This window comes from Marmota flaviventris, chromosome 2 (assembly GCF_047511675.1).
Source record: "Marmota flaviventris isolate mMarFla1 chromosome 2, mMarFla1.hap1, whole genome shotgun sequence".
Lineage (NCBI taxonomy): Eukaryota > Metazoa > Chordata > Mammalia > Rodentia > Sciuridae > Marmota > Marmota flaviventris.
Genome location: NC_092499.1, coordinates 65,662,489 through 65,678,229, shown reverse-complemented (window position 1 = coordinate 65,678,229; position 15,741 = coordinate 65,662,489).

Genomic DNA, 15,741 nt, shown 5'->3' with positions numbered 1-15,741 from the left:
GCTGGGCGGAGTGTTACACCAGTGCTCTGCTTCTCACCGACTTCCACAGCCAAGCCACCCCAGGGATTTCCAAACAACCAGGGAGTCTAGTCCAAGAGGTCCTGTTTACTCAAGCTGTTGTATTCTGGCAGTACTTAGGAAAGGCCAGGCCCTGTACTAGGTGTGAATAACACAAAGCTTTTTACCCCTGGATCTCAAGGGCCAGTGGGAGACAGACAACAAATAAGCACTCTCACACGTGTTAGAATATCTGATATTATGGCATAAAGAAAAAGTGCCTGGAGGGGGGAGAAAGAAACTGGAGAAAGAAACTGGACTCGGAACGCAGTCTTAAACTTCTGGAAGGAAGTAGCATTCAGGCCCAAATCAGAACGATGAGGATGCAACAGGGGCTCCCTTGAGATTGTTTTTCTCTCTCACTCCCTTCTGCCCTTCCATCCCTCTCTGATCTTCGGGTGAAGAGAAGCTCCACCTGGATGTTATCTGCTAAGTCTTTCTTTAGATTCATAGAACCCAGATGGCCTTGGGTTCTGTTTCTGCAGTACTAGGGATTGAACTCGGGAGTGCACTACCACTGAGCTATATTCCCAGTCCTTTTTACTTTTTATTTTGAGATAGGGTCTTGCTAAATTGCCCATGCTGGACTTGAACTTGCAATCCTCCTGCCTCAGCCTCCCAAGTGCCTAGAATTACAGGTGTGTGCTACCTATAATGCTAAGCCCCAGATGACCTTTGTAACACCCTTCCTTCCTTAGTAACCAGTGCAGAAAGTAAAAGTCACTGCATAAACATACACAACCTAACTGACAAAGACCCACCCAGATGGCAGCCTCACCGCCTTCATTCCCTCCCCATAAAAACTTATGGCATTCTGAGGAGCTAGAGCCTCTGTCTTCCTCAGGGCTGGCTTTGAATAAACCTAATTCCTATCCACCAACATCTGTTGCCTGAATTTTGGTCACTTTTCAGGATAAGCAGCATGGACATTTGATCCCACTAACAAGAAGCCATGCAAGGAGTTTTGGGGAAAGTGGGTAAAGGGACCAATAAGTGAAAAGACCCAAAAGTAGGTGAGAGATAATACGAACCATAGTAAAGCCACATAGCTCAGTGGCACAGCATTTGCCCAATGAGCCCCTTGTAATCAAGAGCATCCTAAAGCAGGTGATTTCCCCCATCTGGAACACATCTGGTTGGCACAAGGATCACATATTTGAACACCACCTGTCCACCTCTGCTGCTATAAAAACCAGTGGCTCTTTCCCTTGGGGACAGGAAGGGAGGAACTCAGAATAAGTACGGTGAGATTCCAAGCAAGGTGGATCAACCCGAACTGTTGCCTCAGGGACTCCAACTCTCCCTTCTGGTTGCTGTTCAGACTGGGCCATTTCTTCTTTGGTAGACAGGATGACTCACCTGACCTTTACCAGCGAACCAGCACACCTGGACTATCTCCTGAGAACAGGACTTATGAAGACCCAAGACTAGGCACAATCCAAGAACAGGTAATGCGCAAATCGATTTTTTTGTTTGTTTGTTTTTTTAAGAACCTCCAGAACTGGACTACTCAATTGGATAGCTACCAGTCACTTGTGGCTCCCTAAATTTAAATGTTAATTTAGTAAAAGTGAATAAAATAAAAAACTCAATTCCTCACTTGCACTAGCCACCTTTCAAGTAGTCAGCAGCTGCACGTGGCCAGTGTCTACCGCATTGGACGGGGCAGAGATGAAGCCTTCCATCATCACAGAAAACTCTACTGGACACGGCTGCTCTTGAATTCGATAAGGGTGACCAGAAGATCACCAAAGACATAAACCTGAAGTTGAGCTCTATTCCCTTGTGCTTGAGAAACCGCTCCTGAAGACGCACCTGCCTTCTCTCCCTCCCACAGGCACAGGTCTAGGTAACCTAGGTTGCTGTTGTGAGCTGGAGGGGAGGGTTACTCTTTGTTCATAAAAATCACTACCTACTCTCTGAATAGTGACTTGTCTCCAAAAGGCTAGAAGAGGGCCCTGGCTCCTGGTGAATGAGGCCAGCTCCCGGGTCTCTGGTTATAGGTCAGACTAGGGGGTGCTGCTTGGAGGGTTTAAAAACTCCACAACACTTAGTGGTCACCTTCTTTGTGCCAGGTGGCTTCCAACAGGCCATCTCATCAGTCCCTCCTCAAGCCCAGGACAGGCATGAGCGCCAGCTGGCTCAAAAGCAAGCGAAACTCAATGAAAGGACTTACCTAAGTTCAAAGCTAGAAAATGGGAGGGCCAAGGTCTTCCCAGGGCTTTTACCCCATATGCCATTTATGAGGGATGGGGGGACGGAGAGAGGAACTAGCAGGATCTGGTTGGCCTAAAGCAATGGGCCATCTTCAGTTCATAGTAATTTCTTTTTTGGGGGGTGGTGGTGGGGTTACCAGGGATTGAACTCAGGGGCACTCAACATTGAGCCACATCCTCAGCCCTATTTTACATTTTATTTAGAGACAGAATCTTACTGAATTGCTTAGCACCTCATTTTTGCAGAGGGTGGTGATCCTTCTGCCTCAGCCTCCCAATCTGCTGGGATTACAAGCATGTGCCACCGCGCCTGGTTTCTCGTGGAAGACAACCTCCTATGAGCTGCCCCTTATAGCCTACTCAAGTCCTTCCATGGGTTCAGGAGAGGCCCTCCAGGGTCTGCTCATCCAGGCCTAGTTCTTCAAAGACACCACAGGAAGGTCACAGCAGAGCGCAGTCTGGGAAGGTGGTAGGGGTCACAACACAGACATGTGGCATTTCTCCCAGGGAGAGGAGGAGGGGTATGATCCAAAATTTATTTTAGAAAGCTATCTAGACCATTGGCTCCCTATCTTTGCATGGTCATGGCCTGGGTAGTACTTGACATAGAGTATCCATTTGCCAAACTGGTTGTGGGGGAGGGGGAGGGTGCAGGTTCTCAAGGGTGAGGGAGCCTGGCCCCTCAGGGAGGTGTTTGGTGGGTGGACCGCAGGGAAGACTGAGGAATGACAGCTGACGTGGGGCAGTGTTTGCTCTCTACCTGACTGGGCCTGGACTGCCCCTTTCCTTCAACTAATGGCCCATGACAAAGGTTGGCCCGCACTTGGCTGAGCGCCAACGCCAGCCACACCTGGCACTTCCGCCCTGAGCCTCAAGCCCAGCAACCCTGGCTCCACTCAGCCTCTTGCTGGACAGCTCCTTCCACTGACAGAGCACCCCGCCTTGCAACAGGCTCAAGGATGGCTCCAAACAGCAGTTAGGCAAGAGTAATTAAAGGGAATGTTATCTCAGTCAGTCTCTCATTAGCCTCGTAATTAGACTGTTGAAAATAATTAACATTCCTTTTGACAAAGGAAACAGGACCCATTACATTCATTAGGACTAGGACGGCCTAGATCCAGCCTGAGGCAGGCCTGGGCAGGCGGTGAGTGCTTGCGTGTGACAAGGATACACCGGGTATCCACCACAGATACTAATAACACCTGAGACACGAGAAAGAAAACCTGAGAGAAATGCAAGGCCCTCAGGGGGCAGGCCAAGAGTACACCTGCCTCCCTCAAGACCCTGTAAATGACATAAAGGACATGTCCTAGGGAGAATAAATCCAATACAACAACAGAAAACAATAAGGAATTACTGGGGACTGGGGTTGTGGCTCAGTGGCAGAGCGCTTGCCCAGCATATGTGAGGCACTGGGGGCCATCCTCAGCACCACATTAAAAAAAAACAAAAAAAAGCATCATATCCATCTACAACCAAAAGAATATTAAAAAAAGAAAAAAGAAGGAATGACTTGGGCTCCCTGAAAAGAGAAAGCAGGTAGGAGTAAATTGGTGGAGAAACCATCTCCCCCAAAATAAAAACATGAAATAACAGTTGACACTCATATTGTGCCTGTATGTGACAGACATTGTTCTAAGAACTTGCCCTATAATATCTCATTTAAATCTAACAAGAATTGTTTGAGATCGAGACTATTATTATCCCCACCTTATAAAGAAGACCTAAAGTAGTTACCGGGCTTCCTCAAGGTTTCGGCACTAATAAGGCTAGGATTTGAACCCAAGCACCATGGCTGTGGATTCTATGCTTGCCAGAGGAGCAGCCCCCGGGACTCTACGTTTCAAGGCAGCAGATCAGGGCACAGGAGGGGCCCTGAGATGGGATGACTGGATTTGCAGCAGCCTGGTCAGTCATTCCCTCCATCACCGCTCCTCCATGCTGTGCCCTGGACACTGGGGTAGAGAGGCAAAGGGAGACTTAGGCCAGCCCCTGCCACTGCCCAGCAGGCACGTCCAGCCTCCTATCCACAGCCAGTGGGGGCTGGCTGTAGTGCACAGAATCAACATTTTCACAGAGAAGTGACCAGAAAACCAGGAGCAGAGCATACAGAATTTGCTCAAAACGGGACAAAAACTGAGGCTGTAAAAGAAGCACCAAATTTAATAAGATAAAAAGTTCTAGCTAGAAAAAACCCAGAAGAGCCAACAGAATGGGATGCTTTAAGAAGTATTATTAGTATCCTTTGGGGAACAAGAGAAGCTACGGAATCCACAAAACCAAGAAAAGTTCAATGTCTTAGAAATGAAGGAAGTAAACTCCCTATACTGAATATGCATTACTTTCAGAATTAGGAAAGTTTTTATTTCCCTTTTAACTGGAGGCCAAGCACAGAAGCAAGTTATTTTTTTAAATACCTAGCACAAGACAGATGCCCAATAAGATTTTGTTAAGTGAACTACTTTGCAAAGAAAAAGGAAGTGGATGCTGCCCCTGGCACCAGCCCTTGGCCCTACCAAGGCTGGTCTGTAACTCACTGGCCCCTAAACACATGCTCCTGCCTCTGGGTCTCTGCTCACAGAATTCCCTCCATTTGGAATGTCCTGGTCCCTCCTGTATAATTGTCCACATTTGCCTGTCCTCCAGTGCTCACTCAAAGATTATCCTCCCAAACAGGAAAAAAAAAAAATTGCCCTCCTTAGCAAAAGGCCCCTGCAACCTTCTTAACCCACCATAATCCCTCTTTCCAAGCTCCTAAAGGCACCTAATTCTCCAGGATCGTGGGATAGCTCAGGTCAAGCTGTGCTTTGGGGTCACAATATTGACAACTTCTATGTCCCTTACCTTTCAACGAGTCCAAGTCTTGTCTTGCAGCTTTATCACAGGCAGTCTAAGGACACCGAGAGGGCACTAGACTTTTTATACCCCACTGTTCCCAATAAAGCTGAGTGGCTTTTGCAATAACATTCTTACATGAATGACAAATGGGTTTCTGTTTCTGGTGGGAGTGGGAAGAGGAAAATAATCATGGAGATGAGGTGACTCAACAGGGCTTGGCTGACATAGCCATGCTCTTCCACTTGGACAGTATCCCTCAAAATAGACCTCCTGGTCTCAGAGAGCTTTGAATTCCCACTCCGTGGCCTGGCCAGAAATACCTGGGAATTCTAAGTGGGTGACTGGGATGGCACCGGAACAGACATAAAGGGCAAATCCAAGGAGAACAATGATGGTCATCAGATGTTTTCTTGGGCACAAAAATTCCAGTTCTGGGATTCCTACCTTTTTCACATTTTCTCTCCTAATTTGGCCTTCCCTTTTCTTGCTTCTCTGTCGTTTTAGTCCTTCCCTTTCCCAATCTCCCAGGAGGCCTCCATCTTACTGCCAGAAGACAGGGTTAAAACTTTGGGGTCTACTGCTACATGTAGAGGATGTCTTTTGAAGCTGTTTTGTCTGCAAGCCCATATTAATGAGTCAGGCTCTACTTGTTAAACCACAGCTTCTGGGTTTTATAAGGTATTGCATTTCAAAAAGTTTCATTGCTAGTCCTGTTCACACTGCCTTAGGCCTTCAGGATCCTCCCTTCTGAGATCTCACACAGGCTTTCTGGGGCAGATGCCCTATTTCCAACTCCCCACCACCATTCCTACCACCTAATTCCAAATAACCCCCATCCCAGACACAAGCACTTGTCCCCCTCCCTCCTCAGGCTCAGTCTCCCAGCTGTATGTGGCCACTTTGCAGACAGACAGCTGAAAAAGTCTTTAAAGAGACTCACTGAGGGCTAAAGGGAATTGAGGAAACCATCTATTGTACAAGTTCATTTATTTATTAGTTCAAAATCCTTTATACGCCATCTATTATGTACAGACCACTGGATGCTAAGTAGTTTGGCATATGAGTGCCGAGCACAGAAATGGGTCCAGCTGCTTTTATATTTTTATTTCATTTATCTGGTGTTTTGGGTACTGGGGATTGAAATCAGGGAACTCTCCCTTTTTAATTTTTTTTAAACTTTGAGTCAGGGTCCCCTAAGCTGCCAGACTAACCTTGAACTTGTGATCCTCCCACCTCAGACTCCCAAGTTGCTGGGGATTACAAGTGTGTGCCATGAAGCCCAGTGGGATGATTGTTTTGAAAACACTGGAAATATAAAATCTTGGGGAGCTGGGGATGTAGCTCACTGGTAGAGCACTAACCTAACAAGCAGGAAGCCCTGGGCTTGATCCCAAAACTGCAAAAAAAAGGGGGGGGGGGAGAGGGGGGAGGGGAGGAGAAAGAAAAAAAATCACAGATAAAATCTTGAGAATTCGAGCCAGACTTGGGGGTGCTCTCTGTACCTTAGTCCCAGGTACCCAGGAGGCTGAGACAGGAGGATCACTTGGGTCTAGGAGTTCTAGGCCAACCTGGACAACATAGCAAGACCCTGTCTCAAAAGAAAGAAAGGAAGGGGCGGTGTGTGTGGCTCCTAGCACAAGGGAGGCCCTGGGTTTAATACACAGCACCATGCAGGGAGAAAAAAAGAAAATAAAAAGAAGCTACTGAGGCTTTAGCACACACATAAATCTTGTTGTTTCTAAAAACAGTTTTTATATCATAATTTAGAATTGCTTTAATTTCTTTTGAGTAACTTGTGAGATCCTAATGACATCAGCACCCAGGGCCTCTAAAGGTCTTAATCCAACCTGAATAGTAAATTAGGGGTTGCAATCTTAAATGCTGACAAGAGTAAGCAGCCAAGAAAAATTAGTGATGACTATGAAGAAACAACACAATTAGTGCAGTGCTGGTAAGAAAGCAGAACGGAAAGGATTCCGTGAGTGATTTATGGGAGGAGGAGCTAAGGGGAGGTGTTGGGCATGATACCCAGACTTCTGACCTGGCAGTGGCAGTGTCATTCCCTAAGTGGATGCAAGAAGAGGCACCAGTCTGGGAATCTAGGCTGAGCCGCATGTCAGATGTTTTATGTTTGAGATGCCAACAGGACACACAGAGTGGCCAGCTGGAGGCTGGAGATGGGTGGGGAACCCAGATGGAGCTGCGGAGGAGCAGCCTGCAGGGGAGAAGACATATGAGGTGACATACAGGGCCGGTGGAGGACAAGGCGCCAAGAAGGCGGCTGAGGAAGGACACCCACTAAAGGGCCCTGGGACACCAGGGAAGTGGAGGCAGGAGAGTAGCAGAGGCTATGGCCAACTGCAAAAGTAAGTTGCACAGGGACTGGAAAGACAGCCGCACAAGGTCTCAGTGAACGTTTAAGAAGGAGAGGCTGCAAAAGGAGGAACTGAGGCAGTGACCTCGAGAGACCAGCTGGTAAGAGGAGGAGAGAAGCTGCTGGAGGAGGACTAGACATGAGGAGATATCCTCCCTCTTCTTCTCTTACCTCTTTTTCTTTCTCTTCCCTATCCCCTTGCTCTTCTCTCCCCACCTCCCCTCTCCCCTTCTCTTCCTCTTTCTCTTTCAAGTTATGAGAGATCTAAGGATGTTAAGTGCTAAGAAGAAATCATACTGGGGGAGGGGTCGTGGAGGGGATGCACACTGTGGGGTACACACAGAGGCCCTGGGCTGTCTTGAGGTTGGGAGAGGAGAGCACAGTGAGCCACAGTCCCAGGGCAGGCAGGACAAACATGCACTTTATTTTTCGATTTAATTTAATTATTTATTTTTGCAGCACTGTAGACTGAACCCAGGGCTTTGCACATGCAAGGCAAGTGTTCTACCACTAGGTTACATCCCCAGTCCACATGTGTCATCCCTTTACACAGAAGGGCCTAGTTCTATGCCCGTCTGCCCTTCTTCAGACCAGTATAAGGGAAGGGTGGTCAGCACAGACAGCACCATGGTAGCTGGGGAATGTTGCAGGTACTCAGAGGTGGGGACCTGGAATGCCTGATATTGTGCGAATCCTACACAGCCCACCAAAAAACTCCTATGTGACTTGACAATGTTCCACTGGACAACACAGAAGTGAAAAGTTCATTTGTAATTCATTACCAAAACCTAATTCTCTTTTTGAAATAAAGATGAGGTATTTGGGCTTTGTGTGTGTGTGTGTGTGTGTGTGTGTGTGTAACTGGGGATTGAACCCAGAGCCTTCTGCATGCTAGGCAAATGGTCCACCTGCTCAGAGGCTAAGCTATACCCTCAGCCCTTTTTGCATGGTTTTAATGTATGCTGACCTGTCCAGGAATGCTGTTAGTATATAAATTGAGTGGACACCATGCTCTATGTTCTTTGGAACTTTACTAAGACAGGTTCATCGTTTTGGAAAATCAAATCAACCCCCCAGAAACACTTTTCCTGGTGTCTGAGTCACCTACACAACACACCTGTAGCTCATGGGTGTTTGTGGTGGCTAATTCTTGATGATTCTATGTAAAGGTGCCAGCATCTGATGGCATCCTTCTGTCTTCTATGTGGCCATGTCCAAGCAGTTACGTATTATAGTACATGATACTTCATTATAATTATTTTTGCCTCTATTTCTCTTTTAGATTAGAGGTATTCTATTGCACTGACTTTTAAAAATGTCTGGGAGTAGTGGCACATGCCTGTAATCCCAGCTACTTGGGAGGCTGAGGCAGGAGGATCACCAGCTCAAAGCCAGCCTCAGCAGTTTAGCAAGACCCTATTTCAAACAACAAAAAAGGACTGGGGGTGTAGCTCACCTGTAGACCGTTTATCTAGCACACTCAAGGCCCTGAGTTTGATCCCTGGCACCACAAAAAATAAATGAACAAAGTAAAAAAACTAAAATGTATGTATATAGGTAGGTCACTGTATCTGTGATTTTTGGTTTTTATGGTTCTGGGATTGAGCCCAGAGGTGCTCTACCATTCAGCTACATCTCCAGCTCCCCAGTCTTTTTTTTTTTTTTTTTTTTTTTTTTATTTAGGGTCTCACCAAGTTGGCCTCAAACTTGTGATCCTCCTGCCTCAACCTCCCAAGTCACTGGGAGTACAGATGTGTACCACTGAGTCCTGCAGTATCTATGAGTTTTATTCAGAGCAATTAGGAGTCATTACAAATATTTGCTAAATTAAAGAGAAATACCATTGCAGATCATGTGCCCTGAAAGCAAGGGAAACATCAGTGCTAACGGGGACAAGAAAGCAAACAGAACTAGGTGAATTCAAGTCATCAATCCCATAGGATAAAGACAAGGGTCTTTTCTCATTTATTTATATATTTTGGGTGCTGGGCATTAAACCCAGGCCCTCACAGGTGCTAGGCAAATGCTGTACTGCTGAGAGACACCCTGCTCAACAACCGTCTTCTACAGACATCAATGTAAAGCTCCCGGATGGTGAGTACACAGACATTGTGGTCAACCCATGGGGGCTAAAAAAACTACTCAATCGGGTACCTTTGGGAAATTTCATTTCCCTGATTATTTCAAATTATCTCAACACTTCCAGCATCATGACAATAGGAAGAAAATCTCAAGTCATCTGGAGGGGCCGAGGAAATGATAAATGGTTCAATGTCTGGAGCAGGGATGTGTTTAAAGGAAGCCAAAGAAATAGGTGCCAGGCTTGGTCTGTGGAATATCTTCCTTAATGCACAAGAAGATGAGTAAACAGTAGGTAAGAGGATGCTTAGGGATATTTATGGAAAATGCTATATCGTGAGGAATCATGGACAGGAATAAGGATAGAGAAGTAAGCATCCCAAAGGCCCTCCAATCAGTTAAAGTGGCAGAGCCAGAAATATTCACCACTCAGGCTGAGAGGGGTTGGTTATCTAATGGTGGAGGGAAGGTGGAGGTGACCTAAGCTCCCGCAAGCCTTGCCATCGCTGTTAAACAGGGACAAAGGGTACAAATTTTAAAAGATGTGCCCTTTGACTAAGAGGTGATAGCTGATTTATGTGTCCTCTGCAATAAGAGGACACCGAGGGCCTGGGGGGAAGGGGAGGGAATGGCCTCCTGTATCATGGAAGGTCCAGAAGCCGGGCTCTGCTAGCCTGGCCTGCCCACTGACACACACAACTTTGAATCACTGCTCTTCTCAGTTGCCTCATCAAAATAAAATAAACACAACAGAACAACTTAAATCCCATCATTATGAATTTCTCTATTGTTTGCATGTTTTTCCATGAACATTTGTATGTTTTTTTTTATTTTAAAATGTGTGATCAAAGCAGTTATAGGAATTAACCAGCAAGTTGACGGTCATATGAGTAGCTGCATCCCTTCCCAGACAGAAGAGGAGGAACGAGGCTCTCTTGGGTTCCAAAGCAATAACCAGGAGGCATCAAGCTTCTTGGCATGAACTAACTCTGCCACAGGGCAACGGAGCCCCACCATATTATACCAAATGCCACCTCCAGCAGGTATGTCCCCCCACTGCTTTGAGGAGGCACAGGTTCATCCCAGAGTCATGGGAAAATGAAAAGCCTTGGTTCTGGAGTTGTGCAGGGATGGAGCAACAGGCCAGTGCTAGAGTAAGGCAAGAAAGGCTCTCACCACAAGCCCAAAACTTAAGAGGGTACCAAAAAACAGGAATCAAGCCAGGCAATGAGGTACATGCCTATAACCCCAGTGACCTAGGAGGCTAAGACAGGAGGAACGTAAGTTCAAGGCCAGCCTTGGCAACTTAGCCAGACCCTCAGCAACTTAGCGAGATCCAATCACAAAATAAAAAAGGACAGAGGTGTCAAATCCCAGTACATAATTCCCAATACAAAAACAAACAAAAACCTTAGAAATCAAGATAAATTATATTTTAATGCAATATTTTTAAAAATCAAATCAATAAACCGTGGCCAAAGGCTATGTAAGGTTCTGTGATATTTGAAGAATCCAAAAACCTGTCCCGTCCCCGGGCACAGTGGCACATACCTGTAATCCCAACAGTTCGGGAGGCTGAGACAGGAGGATCGGGAGTTCAAAGCCAGCTTAGCAAAAAGCCAGGTGCTAAGCAATTCAGTGAGACCCTGTCTCTAAATAAAATGAAAAACAGGGCTGAGGATGTGGCTCAGTGGTCAAGTGCCCCTGAGTTCAATCTTCGGTACCAAAAAAACCCCACAAAACCCAAAGACCTATCCCACCCTCAGTGCCAACATCAGCTTTGTTAAGAAATGTCATTCAGCACTACAAGGCCTTATCACAAACTCTAGGAATTCAGAATTTTTTGGATTTTTTTAAAAGGCAATATAGAGCCCATATAATAAAATACATAATCACCATAGCGAAGTCTGGAGCAAAGTCCTTCAGTCAAACACATTAACATTTTTTACAGTAACATTTGTGACTACTCTGCCAGGTGAAAATACCATCGATGGCCTTGTTAGTTCAGGTCAGCTCTTGCTATCATGGAGCTAAAGTTTTCTGACAGTACAGTGGCTCACGCATGTAATTCCAACCTCTCCGAAAGTCGAGGCAGGAAGATCGAAATTTTGAAGCCAACCTGGGCAATTTAGTGTGACTATGTCTCAAAATAAAAAAGGCCAGGGGTGTGGCTCAGTGGTAGAGTGCTTGCCTAGCATGTGGGAGATCCTGGGTTCAATCCCCAGCACTGAACAGGAGGAGAAGGAGGAGAGGTCTCAGATTTTGATTTTGCCAAGAAAGGATCGTGGGCCTAATTAGCATCACATAAATTTAAAAAAGCAGCAGATTGGACACAAAATGTTTGTTTTAAATTAATGCTGAAAAGAGTACTGCTAAGTCTTTGCTGGTGATTAACCAGAGGAAGGCAGTTTCTAGACATCAGTTAGCAGACTTATTGCATATTTTTCTCCAGTCAACAACTAATATTATTAAATACCTTCTGTGTGTAAAACCTGTGTGAAGACTGCTGAACCCTCAGGAACTTAAAAGTCAGTGGGAACAAAGAAAAATAAAATCACACATTATTGAAAATTGAGGAGATCTAATATACATCCACATTTTTTTCAGTAATAGGGACTGCAACCACAGGTGCTCTACCACTGAGTGTATCCCCAGCCTCCTTTTTTTTTTTTTGAAGCAGGGTATTGCTAAATTGCTGAGGCTGGCCTCAACTTGTGATCCTCCTTTCTCAGTCTCTGGCAAAGAAAGTAGAGAATCTGTATTTTCTAACTGTATGTTCACTGTCTTTTGCATAAAAGCATGTAATAATTGCAGCTTAGTGATGGAATGTCAAGACTTCAAAGATCCTAGTACAGTGGTTTTGGTCAAATATACCTTTGTGCCCTCTGACTTTAAAAAGGAGTAGATGTGGGTAGGCAGTGGGGCAGAGAGATCCTTCCAGGCAGCTCAACAATGTGAGGCCGGATGAACGTGTGCAAACCAGGTCACCTGTGCAAGTGGACTAGGCTTTGGTAAAAGACATGGTAGGAAATGTTGGAGCAAGAGTTGTTTGGTAAAGCAAGTCAAGAATGTGCGTGGAGAACATGAATCAGAGTGAAGGATCTGCAGCAACCTCCTAACTCGGCGTTTCCCAAGCATTTGCATGCCACTCTCATGACTAGCCGTGGCTTCCTGCTACCCTTATGGGAAGTGACAGAGTGTCGTGTTTAAAAGTGCATTCTCAGGCTGGGTGTGGAGGTGCATGCCTGTAATCCCAGGGACTAGTCCGTGGGCTGTGTGTGGACTATGCTTCACATTGTAGCCTAATGCGGGGAATCAGTTTGGCAGTGGGAATTGCCTGTGGCACCCCCACAGGGATTGACCGCCTGATGCAGGTGAACTTCCCCTTCAAGCTCTGCCAAAGATCCCACATAGCACCTGAGATGGGTGTGACCTGAGAAGATGTTGTTTTGCCATACTAGTGCACTCAGGACTGGGGGATGTAGGTCAGTGGTAGAGTGCTTGCCTAGCCCACATGACACCTAGGTTCAATTCCTAGTATGGCAAAACAACAAAAGTGCACACTCAGCCAGGCACAGTGGTACACGCCTGTAGTCCCAGGGGGCTGAGGCAGAAGGATCACAAATTCCAGGCCAGCCTCAGCAACTTAGCAAGACCCTGTCTCAAAATAAAAAGTATCAAGGGCTAGGAGTTAGCTCAGTGGTCAAGTGTCCCTGGGTTCAACCTCCAGCACAGAAACAATTATAAAAAAGTGGACACTCTGGGGTCAGATTAATTCTATTTGAATCCTGACTCTGATGTCAACTGTGTGGCCTTGGGTGACTTGCTAAATTTCTCTGCCTCAGTTTACTCAGTCTCAAAATAAAAAGGGATGGGTATGTACCTCCATGGTGGAGTATCCCTGGGTTCAATCCCTGGTACTACAGAAACAAACAAAACAAAACAGAAAGTCTGTACATGTTCAGTTGGAGACACAATTTTTTTTTTTTCCTGAGTCTTTTTGACCTGTGGTTGGTTGAATCCACAGACACATAACCCATGAGTATGGAGGGCTAACTGCATAAGAACTCAATAAATGTTCATTGTTCTCATCAATGTCTTTATTTCAGTCAATTTTTTAGTTAAATATGTATAGTAGCCTCATCCTAAGCAATAATATCCATGACATCATGGACTCATTGTGACAGTTATAGTTTTGATGATACACATATAATAAGATGTCAAATCAAAATTCTGACATAGGCACCAAGATAGGGTAGGTATAATGCTGCCCAGTGTGACACCAGATAAGGACGCACATTGTCAAGAGAGACACAAATGCCCTTCTCAGTGTGAGGGTGTGTCACAAGGGGCAGGCTGGAGGAGCACCTCTGCAGAGAAATTTGGGGAGTGCTGTTGCTGTCTGGTGATCTTACCCTACCTCCATCCTGAAGGCAAGCTGTTGAGAAGAGCCACAACAGGACTGCTCAGGAAACTTGATGACTGCTTCCTGAAACTAGGAGGACAGGGTGAACTGGATTCTGATCACCACCTGACACATTCAGAGGGTAAGACACAGACCAGCCATCAGTTGTCAAAGGCCAAGAAAGAATACTGAGCTGGGGGTCAGCCTGCATACCCAGGTTCACTGTACCAAAGGATGTATGATTGGTTCCCAGGACTAATATGGGCCACATGCAAGAGAAGTCTGGCAGGTCAGGGGAGATAGAACCCTGGGCTGAAGTAGGCCAAATCCAAGTGCAGAATGTGAAACATACACTAAAAGCACAACTTTACTGCTGCCTTGCTTGGGGGCTTCTCCCTTAGGGACAGTCAGAGGATGAAGGGGGAGGTGAAGTTTTTTTTTTTTAAGATACAAAAGGTGCCTCCCATGGTGAAGGAAATGGTGAGCAGAAAGATATACAAAGGCCACCTCTCAGTTGTCCCACTGAAACAGTCAAAGAAGGAATGACTTCACCCAGCTCCGCTCACAAGAAGGGGCTCACTCCAGCTCTGACTGTTAATTTCCAGTACGGCTTCTCTCTCCTTCAACTCTCTCTCTGCTCTCCCAACTCTGACTTCCTACAGTTCCAGACCAGCTAAGTTTTTACCTGAGAAAGGCCAGAATCATCTAGATTCTGGACCATCCAGCACAATCAGCAGAAGGGAAGTTACAGAACACCTTGTCCAACATTCTTATTTTATAGATATAGAAACTAAAAGCCAAAAAATTCACTTCATGCCCAGGGTGACTGAGCGGACACAAGAGCCCAAGTCTCCTGGCCTCTAGCAAACTGTAGCATCATGCTAACTCTAAGAGGGGTCAGCTCACCTCCCCTAGGCCACAACCTCAATCTTTACTCTTCTTCTACAAACACCTCAAAGTGGTATATAGAGTAAACAAGTGTGGATCTCAATAAACTAGCTAGTCATTATTTTTAATTTAATAATTTAATTTGGGGGGGGTACTGGGGATTGAACCAAGGGGTGCTTAACCACTGAGTCACATCCTCAGCCCTTTTTATTTTGTATTTTGAGACAGGGGCTCACTAAGTTGCTTAGGGCCTCACTAAATGGTTAAAGCTGGCTTTGAACTTGTGATCCTCCTGCCTCAGTCTCCGGAGCCACTGGGATTACAGGTATGTACCACTGCACCTGGCTAGCTAGTCATCTTTAAATGAAGTAATCAGCATCCATAAATACTTTCTTAGAAGGATTGGCAATCTAAAACTTTCTGTACTTTGTAGAGTGTACCTGGGACCCAAGACATAATCAGGTCTCCCAGCTGCATTATAATTATGGACAGGGGAAGGAACAGAAACTGGGCTGGTGGGCAAAGACTGGAGTCAAAGCATCTGCAAAGATAAGCTGCTATGCCTGGTGTAGTAATATAACAGAAAGGAAAATGTTGCCCCGGAGCCTGTTAATCAAGAGGAAATTTTTGGCATCAAAATAAAATGGGGTTTATAAAACACATTCCCATGCCAAGCAAAAAGCCTGTTCTCCTTATAGGAACTCCCAGGCCATCTGGTCTGCTTCCCCACTGCAGGGTACAGACCTCTCCCTCCTTCCCGAACATTCACTGGGATGCTTGTTTTCAAATAAGAATCTGTACTTTCATCTCCCTTTACTAAATGTGCCCAATCCACATCAACTCTCCTTATATGTTAACTACCTCCACATTTACCCTCTCCCCAA